This window comes from Piliocolobus tephrosceles, unplaced genomic scaffold, assembly GCF_002776525.5.
Source record: "Piliocolobus tephrosceles isolate RC106 unplaced genomic scaffold, ASM277652v3 unscaffolded_19, whole genome shotgun sequence".
NCBI lineage: Eukaryota > Metazoa > Chordata > Mammalia > Primates > Cercopithecidae > Piliocolobus > Piliocolobus tephrosceles.
This window is the reverse complement of record NW_022300975.1, coordinates 3,216,089-3,226,985: the sequence shown is the minus strand read 5'-3', so window position 1 is coordinate 3,226,985 and position 10,897 is coordinate 3,216,089.

Here is a 10,897-nt window from a genome sequence, read left to right as displayed (position 1 = left end):
AGAAATGCAAATTCTCAGACTCTACCTCAGACCTGCTGGAACCAAAATGTTGAGGGTGGGCCCAGCAACCTGTGTTCTAACAAGCCCTCGAGGCGATTCTGAGACACATTAAAGTTTGATAAACTATCACTTGGGGAACTTGTTAAAATGCAGATTTTCATTCAGTAGGTCTGGGGAGGGTTTTCTGAGTCCACATTTCTAACAAGCTCCCTGGCTATGGTTGTGCTTCCAGGCCTTGAGTCCTTGCATAGTAGCAAGAATATAGAGGGAATTCACACCAACAGAGAGCACTGGTTAAGCCCAGCTAATGAGTAATGCTGGGATGTCAAGTGAATTCAATAAAATTGTTCCCTGTCATTTAAGAGCTTAAATACTAGTACAGATAATGCTCATATAGGTAAATTTTTAAGGACATAAAAACTACCAAATAACTCCTGATTGTGTGTGTGTGTGTGTGTGTGTGTGTGCATGTGTGCGTGAGCATGTACAGGCATGCATACACACAAACTGAATGGACAAATATTGAAATAGACAACATTGTATAGCTGTACCTCTCTGATTAAGAGATCACTTGAATATACAAGTACTACGACCAAACACAATCTAGAACCAGGAGCCCAGAAATATTTATCTGACTGAGCAGTCAAAATAAATGTTACCAAGTCCATCATTTTTACTAATAAATTAGTCCTTCAAATCATTCTTTAGAGTCGTTTTTTATTTTAGACAAAATTCTAGCATAGGCATATTAAAACAGATTAGCAGCAGTAAATTGTATAGACAAAGGTCAAGATGTTGTTGACAGGCATTCTGACAGTAAAGCAGTGCCAGCTGGCAAGAAGAGAAAGTGCTTGTGTATGTGTGTGTATGTGTCTACATATGCTTATATACATACTGATATATTCATTTATATATCCAAAAACTTTGTGGATTGGAAAAATTTAATACAGGTGAAACACATCAGTAAGAATCAATAAAGAGCATTGTATAGGAAGCACAATGTAGTAATCGCAGCAACATGCAGAAAATATAAACATTATAAAATGTTCAAGATAACGATAAAGCATGGAAAACATGTTAGATGTTTCCAAACAAAATGAGGTTGCTAGATTTAGCAAATGAAAATATTTTATCTGGCAACCCTAAAAATGGTTAAAAATCAGAGGGCTTTGATAGTCTCCAGGAATTTCATTTACGTGGATTACCAGTGTCTCGGACAACGCCTGTCAAACATTCATGTAAGGGAAGGTGATGGAGTGGTTGGGATGGTTAATTTGATGTCAGACTGGACTATAGGGAGACCAGACATTTGGCCAAAGATTATTCTGTGTATGTTTGTGTATTAGTCTGTTCTCATGGACTGGGAAGACCTCAGAAACTTACAATCATGGCAGAAGGGGAAGAGGCATGTCTTACATGGTGGCAGGTGAGAAAGAGAGAGAGAGAAGGAGAGAGAGAGAAAGAGAGAGAGAGAGCATGTAACTGTGGGAAAAACTGCCTTATAAAACCATCAGATTTGGGAGAACTCATTATCATGAGAATAGCACAGGGAAAGATGCCCTCATGATCCAATCACCTCCCACCTGGTCCCTCCCTCGACACTTGGGGATTGTGGGGATTACAATTCGAGATGAGATTTGGATGGGGACACAGAACCAACCATAGCAGTTTGTGAGGATGTTTCTAATTGAGATAATATTTGAATTGGAAGACTGAGTAAAGCAGATGTCCTCTAATGTGAGTGGGCCTCATCCAATCAACTGAAGACCTGAATAGGCCAAAAGACTGAGTAAGAGGAAACTTCCCCTACCTGTATGGGCTGGGACATGAGTCTTTTCCTTTTTCTGGGCTGGGACTGATGCATCCCTTGGACTGGTTCTCAGGCCTTCAGTTCTGGACTGGCTACATCACTGGCTCTCCTAGGTCTACGGCTTTCTGAATACAGATTTTAAGACTTCCAAGCTTCCATAATTGCATGAGTCAATTCCTTAAAAGTATGCATTTTTTAAACAACATAAATATACATTAAAAATGTTCGTATATATATTTTTTCTGTTTCCCTGAAGAACCCTGACTAATATAGGTGTATAGTGAAATAGGAGTTACTGGATTTGTATGTTTGGACAGGGAAAATCCCAGATGAATTTACTATAAGCCTCTCAATTGGTTATGAAGGATGTATCGGTAAGGATTGTTCATAGCTGCAAGCAACAAAACCCAAAAAAGAGTGGCTTAAATGGGAAAGGAGTTTACTAGTCCCATGTCACAGAAGATTAGAGTTAGGCAGTCTAAGACTAGTGTGGTGAATCGGCAGTGTCATCAAGGGTCCAAATTCCTTTAATCTTTCAATTTAGTTATCCTTAGTTTACAGTCCTTAACTTTGTAAAATGGCTGCTATACTTCCAAATGCTAAGTCTAGGTCCCAGACAAGAAGATGGAAAAAGGCAAAGACCAAGATTAAAGGGCAAAAGAGCATGCCAGATGAATTTTTCTTTAAAAAAAAAAAAAAGTTTTTGTAAGTTCTGTCCAGTAAATCCCATTTTCATCACATTGGCCAAAACTGGGTCATATGGTCATTCCTAATTGCTGGGGGTCAAGAAAATTATTTTAAATGGGATACTTGTACCTTGAATAAATTAGTAAGAAAAAGGAGGTGAATGACTGAATATTGAGCAGGCAATTATCAGCATATCTTAAGGTATTCTTGGAGGAAGTGGCATTTCAACAGAGAGAGGGATGAGAGAAAAAGAGAAAGAAAGAGTGGATCATTGAGAAATCCCAAAGAGACTTGGAAGCACGAATGAAGAGATTATACTAGATTGGATGTTTGTGAAAACCATTCTATGTCCTTAGGGAGAGCCAGATTTGCCCAATTCAAATTAAAACTCCATTTTGAGATCTGGAACATTCCATTTTGCCTGGTTCCCTGTACTCCAGACTCTTTTGGAGAACAAGCTTAGGGCTCAGTGACAAGTATTACACATTTATCTGACACTTACTTATTGGTAGACCATGTTACTTCTCAATCTAGTTTGAGAAAGATGGTAGCCAATTGAAAATCTACTGCAGGGGTGACCCTTATGATATGATGTTACTTTTGCCACTATAATGTCTGATGATCAGCCAGTATCTCCCATCACCCCCACATGAGCCTGTCTACTTGCAAGAAAATAAGCTCAGGGCTCCCAGTAATTCTACATTATGGTAAGTTGTATACTTATTTCATTATATATTACAATGTAATAATAACAGAAATTAAGTGCACAATAAATGTAATGCCCTTGAATCATCCTGAAACCATGCCCCCAACCCCAGTCCATGGAAAAACTGTCTTTCATAAAACCAGTCCCTGATGCCAAAAAGGTGGGGGACCACTGCCTTAAAGGATGGGTAAGACTTCACCAGCTGAAGCAGCAGCCATTGAGTACTTCAGGACCCACATCATCGGAGAACTTTTACATTGTCTTGAAAAGACTTATATAATGCTGCATCAGAGAGATGGACTCACCTGTTTTAGAAAGAAATATTTTAAGGAAAAAAAAAGTAGATGAAATAAGAAGTTTTCTTGAATGCTGCATTGGTGTTCTGCTTTAATCTGGATTCGATTATCCAGAAAACATCAGCCCTTCAAGTCCTTTGAAATAATTGACCTTTCATCTGAATCCTAAAGCATCTTTCTTGTCATGGTGCATTTTGTGAACCTTTTCTTCCTTTTGTTTCCCGCAGATATTCTGAGTTGCCCAATTTTGTTCATTTTTTTCCATAGTAAAAAGGTGGTAGTCTCTTATTTTACCGCCATCTTAGCAACAAGGTTTGGAATCATTCTTCTCTGTCTTGACATTTGTACGTTGGGGGTAAAAAGCTAAAAGAAATGAACAAAATCCAGAAAAGAGGTTAAGAACATGTCGCTCCAGACTCTGGGAGCAGTCAAATCAAGCTGCCAGCTGCAACAAGAATCTCTCTAATAAGGAAATTAGAGCATGATCATTTCTGGCTATGTGACTCTGATTCTAAATAGGTTTTACAAATAGATTGTGATTGAACTTGGAAACATAAACAAATTGGCTTTGCAGAATAAAGGCTGAACTACATTTTCGTTAGAGAATTAAAATGCTTTTATGGGAGGCACTCTGGGAGAACGGACAGCTATTTTAATGACAGCATATGCATTTCTGAAACACGCTGGCTTTGTTGACTTCCCTTTGGAGAGTTGGGTTTGATAAGCTCAAAAGAAAGTTTCTCAACAGGGTCCCTAAGAGGATAACTGATAAAGGCAGGGGATGGGGCACCATATATTTGAAATTCCCCATTCAATGGCTGGGAAGGGAGGTTCCATTTAAAAATAATAGGTTTAAAAATATCCAAAGCTTAAAAAATTCAGTCAGCTGTCTTCCTTGGACAATTCTTTTGTCTCTTGGAGGGCTGGGGATAGAAGTTCTTTAAGCTCCTCTAACACATTTTTACTTATAAATATTCATGCAGTGTTCCAGTGCCTCTCCCACTGGTACTGTGCAGCCTCCCCACCCTAGCAAGAGAGTCAGTGCCTAATTTCTCCCAAGGCCCCGGTTCAGCCCCAGACAACCCAGAGCCATTTGAAAACACGGAAGACTTTTCAGTGAAGATAAAAGGTTATACATGTCTGTGTGTCCAAGCTTGTATTCCACATGAGAGGATTAGTCGCACTCTCTGCAGACTCTCCCAGTTGTTATAAGTAGTCATGGTTTTTTGTGTTTTGTGCTTCACACAGTGAGAAAACAGATCTGCCAATTGGAAAGATGCTCTTTTTAATTTTCCTTTTGCTAAATCCACCGGTTACTTGCTAAGGCCTGATCCATTATTGAGTCCAAGTCAGCAAAATCTCTTTGCCAGTAATAGGTTCGTACATTTAGAAATATAAAATGTGAGAGCTAGCAGGGACTACAAAGGTCACTGACCTGTTGGGCAGGAATTTGGATACAGGTCATGCGGAGTATATTCCATTATCTCAAAATGCTTGCATAATGGAATCCTTTCTTGTGTGCTAACCCTAGATCCTCATGTGCTGTTTTCCCCACATTCTAGCTATGTGGGTGGGAAGTGCATGAAGTCTCAAGCTCCATATATCCACTCTCTCTTCTTATTTGGATGTGGGTGTAATGGTTAATTTGTATGTCTACTTGGCTGGGTTAAGGGATGCCCAGATAGCTGATAAAATATTACTTCTGGGTGTGTCTGTGGGGGCCACAGTTGGCACTGTGGCCGGCGCAGACGGGAGGGTCTGGAAGAGATTGGCATTTGAATCAGTAGACTGAATAAAGAATACCTTCCCCCACCAATGTGAGCAGGCATCATCCAATTCACTGAAAGACTGAATAGAACAAAAAGGTAGAGGAAGGGTAAATTCAGTCTCTCTCTTCTCGAGCTAGGTCATCTGTTTTCTCTGCCCATGGATGTTGGAGCTTCAGACTCCAGGACTCACACCAGTGCCCACTCCTCCTCAGCCTCCTGACTGAATCACACCACCGACTTTCCTGTTTCTTCAGCTTGCAGATGGCATATCGTGGGACTTCTCAGCCTCCACAATCATGTGAGCCAATTCCCATAATAAACTCTACTCTTATATATCTATGCACTGTATAGTCTATTGGTTCTGTGTCTCTGGAGATCCCTAACTAAGACAGTAAGGTCTCTCACATCCCCAGGGCCTAATTTTCCCCATGAAGTGCTTTCTGGGCCCATGCAAATGAGGATGCACAGCTTATTTCTACACTTAGGGCTACGGCTTCATTTTTTTTTTTTTTAAAAAAAAAAGCTTCTTAAATTGTTTAGGGCAACCAAATATTTTGCTAAAATATGCTTATATTGAGAACCTATGAAGTCTTATGTTTTTATTTCAGAGATACTTTATTTTCATTAATGATTCAGTCTTAAATGGATATTTAGCTCTAACAGTTCAGTCCCCTGCTGATACTTTTACTGTCAAGCATATAGAAATTTATAAATGAATTACCAAGCGAACTCCTTATTTAAAAGGAACACTTAAATTAATTCATTGTGAAAATAAAATTTCTGCTCTCCTTAACTCACCCACTCAACATAAACAGTTTATTTTCTTTATAGCATGTTCTATTAAACAACAAAACACAGAAAATTGAGCATCCTGTGACCTAGATTCTAGACACAGTTCTTCCATAAATAGGTGAATTTGGACAAGTCATACATAAAAGGATGGATTAATGCCAAGTACATTGCAGGGTGAGCTTCTCAAACTTTACCACGTGTACTCATCAGAACTCCCCAGAGAAACTGAACCAATAGGATGTGTATCAGAACCTTCCTCAAATCCAAAGTGAACTAGTGGACTTTTTTACAGAACTTGAAACAGAGCAAGAGAGAGAATGAGAGAGAGAGAGAGAGCGAGAGCGAGCGACAGCGAGAGCGAGCAAGAGCGAGCGAGCGAGAGAGAGAGAGAGTTTTATTTTAGGGAATTGGAATTTATTTTATGAAATTTTAAGGAATTGGAGTCTCATGTAATTGTGGGCATAGGCAAGTCTGAAATCTGTAGGGTAGACTGCAGATCCAGGGAGGAGTTGCAGTTAGAATCCAAAGGGAAGGTCAGTCTTTTTTCTGTTAAGGCCTTTAACTGGCTGGATAAGACCCACCCACATTATAGAGGGCAGTCTATTTTGCTCAAGGTCCAACTGATTTAAATGTTGATCTCATTTGAAGAATTTCTCCATAGAAAAGTCTAGAATAAAGTTTGAACAAATATCCTGGTACTGTAGCTTAGCCAAACTGACACATTAAATTACCCATCCACCATGCAGAAGAAGCACTGTGGAGCTGTTTTCTGGGCTCCATCTTCAAGACTCAGATTCTATTTTTCAATTCTAAGGAACTCCCCAGTGATGCTGAGGCAGCACTTCCGGGAATCATTCTCTGAGTAGCATTGTTTTGGTCTGCTATTGTATGATCAAGAGCTAGGCTCTTCTACAGATGAGGAAACTGAAGCCCAGAGTTAAGAAAGGGCTTGTCCACTAGAGCTTGGATAGTTGCATATTATGACCCAAGTCTTCAAATCTTAGTTGGGCTCTTTCCACTTAACACACTGCCTGCCATGTAGTGCCAATGATCTTTCTTAAAATACAGCTTTGTAACTGAACCTCCCTCAAATCCAAAGTGAACTAGTGAAACTTTCCACAGAACTTGACAACCTGGTCCTAACATCCAAGTGTAAGAGAAAACGGCCAGGAATAATCAAGGGCATTTTGAAGAAGAATAAGGAGGGAAGATTCATATTACCATATATTATTGACAAATGGACCATTGGAGTAGAATTGAGACCCCATTATCAAAACATAAATATTTGGGGAGTCCATGGCAGAGGTAGCATTATGAGAAAAAGTTAAGCTATCAATAAATACCGCTAAAAAGTGGCTATTCATGTGAGAAAAAAATAGACTTCCTACCCATACTACACTTAAAAATAAATTCCAGATGGATCCATGTAGAAGCAAAATTTTAAAACTTTTAATAGAAAATTTAAGAAAAATGTTTTTATTTGAGGGAAGATAAGTGTTTCTTAAATGAGACATAAAAAGTACAAACCATAAAGTAAAATAATAATAAGCCAATATTGATTAAGCTATTCTATATACTATACAATATTCTGAATATATAATCTAACTAACTCATGTAATTCTCATGAAAACCTATGAAGCAGTTATTATTATAATCTTCATAAAAGACAGAGGACTAGAGAGACTATTATCTTCCCTAACTTGTGTGGTAAGTGGTAGAGGTGTCAGTTGAACCCAGGCATTCTGGCTCTGTACTACCTCTCAAGATAGAAAAATTGATTACATTCAAGTTAAAATAATATATATTAAATGAATTAATTAAAAATACAACCCAAATACAAGAATATCTTTTCAATGCATGTAACCATCAAAAGAATATATATATATATATACACACACACACACATATATATATATATATTTTCAAATCACTATGAAACAATCCAATAGGAAAATGGGCACAGACCATGAAGAGCCAATTCATCAAAAAGGCACATAGCCATAATTACATGAAAACATGCATGCTAATAAACAGATAAATCAGTATAATCACTTTGGAGGGCAATTTGGCAATATCTACTAAAGTAGCAGGTACACATTCCCTATAATCTAGGAAACCCTTTGTGTATATAAAGGTAGTGTTTGCAGAGTTGCTACAGCAAAACATTGAAGAAAATAACTCAGTAAAGAAACGGTTCAATAAATTGTGAGATAATTACATTTTGGAATACATTTTGGAATGCGTCTAATACATCTAGATGTGTCTGAATGGATAAAGTTCAAAAAGAAATGTTGAGTGAAAAAAGGTTGAACAGGACATATACCATATGATAGCACTTGGGCAGAGCCCAAAATCTCATAAAATCTTACTATCTATTATTATGGGCACATAACATTGCCACATATAGATTAGCTTCAGAGTTATGGTAATTCTTGGGAGTTAGGGGGGTAGGGAAGTGTCATACCAAACTCCTATCAACCTCAGTAGGGATGGCACCAGATTCAAGAGGCTGAAGAAGAGACTGGGAGCCAGCAAACAAGACATGGGGTTTTACTGGAGGCTTACATACAAGACATGGGGTTTTATTGGAGGCTTACATACTGTCAAGTGGTGGTGGGCTGGACAGGAAAACCACAACCACTTGCAAACAGCATGTAGCTGATATGGCATTTTCACTTAATATCCTCCCCCTAACGACCTTTATCTGGCAACCTTCATTTAACCCAAAACTCAGGGCCTCAATTCCCTGAACAGCCTGTGTTCCATGGGACAGGCAGGGGCTCAGATGTTCCTCATAGATGAGGAATGAATCTCTGGGTTGGTCACTCCTGGATCCTCTAACTCAGAACACACATTCTGGTGCATCTGCCAGATAGGGTCATTCTAAGGGTATGCTTAAATTAATGCTATTAGATGTGTTTACAGAAGGAAATAAACAGGAAGAGAGGTTTAGCTTTATCTTATTTTCTTTATTTATGAAAAAAAAAAAAAAACCCTTAAGGAGGCATGGCAAAATATTAAGATGTGTTAAATCTGGGTAGTGGGTACCTGAGTGTTTTTTTATTTTCTATATGTTTGTAATTGTTCATAATTACATGTTTTTGAAGAAATAAAAATATGATCACCACTTTCATTATTTTTAATATGCAATTGTAGTTCTTTTTCCTGGTGATTAAAATGCATGGGCTTTCTCCTTTCTGCATATTATTTTTTGAAGCATCCTTTCTACTCATATTTTATAAAATCCTAGAATAGGAAGGAGATGTAGAGAACATTTGTTCAAATCTACTACTTAACAAAGGCACTTCTGAATTCAAGTTGGTGTTCCAGGTAAAAACCCTCGCTAGAATTTTCTTTTATGCTTAATAATCTGGAAGATATGGTTTTGGTGAACTGACTATTTTGCTTTAACTAAGTCAATGTTCGTGGATAATGGTTGTTTTTTTTTTTTTAAATGTAGACCATACTCAATTACACCTAACATTGATACTATGCTGAACACATAGTTTTATCTGTAATGACACAGTGGCTGCGAAGAATCTCAGTGTTATCATCACAGTCTTCAGTTATTATTTTGGTCATATGTGAAAGCACCAATTGAAGAGAACTGGTTGGCAAAATGTCAGATAACCTGGAATAAGGAGAATACAGGAAGAGGCGAGAATTACCATTTATTGAGGTACTATAGGTGTGAAAGTTGTCAGAATCAGAATGGAGTCAGTAATATTAAAAAGCAAACACACAAACAAAAAACCCTAACATATATAGCTGGAGAAGGCTATGAAGAGAGGGTTCTTATGCTCGTATGCCCAGAAATAAAACCACCACAAAAGACTCTGCAAAAACCACCATGAGCCATCATAACCTTACACAAAAAATACCTCTGCAAGGACATCTGCCCAGCAACTGCCTGTCAACCTCAGACAGGCACCACCTTGTTATTGATTTTTGTAGCCAAGGGTAATTATCTCGAAATAATTCTGTAATAGTCCTCCTCATTTTTTCCTTAAAAACCCTTGTCTCCCTTTACTTCCCTGAATACTCACAAAATTTACTATGGCATGTGTATTCCCACTGCAATACTCGATTCCCAAATCAACACAATTTTCTTTTAGAGAGCCTCTCTCTGCTATTTAGGTTGACACGGGAGGTGCTTTAGATATATGATTTTCTGCTGATCTGTAAGGTAGATGTTGTTACATTCATTTTTCAGAGGTTCAGAGAGATGAAGTAATTTGCCCTACATCCTGTTAACAAACATTACCTCAAACCTGAAAATAAGGCAAAAAGATGCCTATATATCATTTCAATATCAAACTGGGCCCAGGAGATTATTAATTCTATTGGAGACTATACCTTTGTTTGACTTACTGTTTACTATTGATTAGGACTAGAGTCTATGAATCTGTGGTTAGCTGGTAGATTTTTGTTTGATAAAAATGCAAATGAATTCTGTTCAATAAAAGTATAATGTCAGAGGACATTATCCATCTATCTACCTATTTATCTGTAAATATATATTTAGTCTCTTTGATTCTGGAATCAATTTTAGAATCCTAATGCTTCCCTCATTAATAATTAAGTTTTACATGTATCTTTGTATTTTTCTATGACAGACAAAGTTTCGACTTACTATAATTTATACCCTGAAGATCTTACAGCTTATAACTGGGAAAGCCAGTACGCAAGCCAGGGCTTTAGCTCTAGAGCTGATGCTCTTGCTCCCACATCCACTTTTTCTGGCCATATGTAGTGTACTGCATTACTGAAAGCTTATGTTCAACTAAAAAGCTAGTCCTCCAAAGTGGGGGTAGGGAAAAATCTCATTATCAGAAAA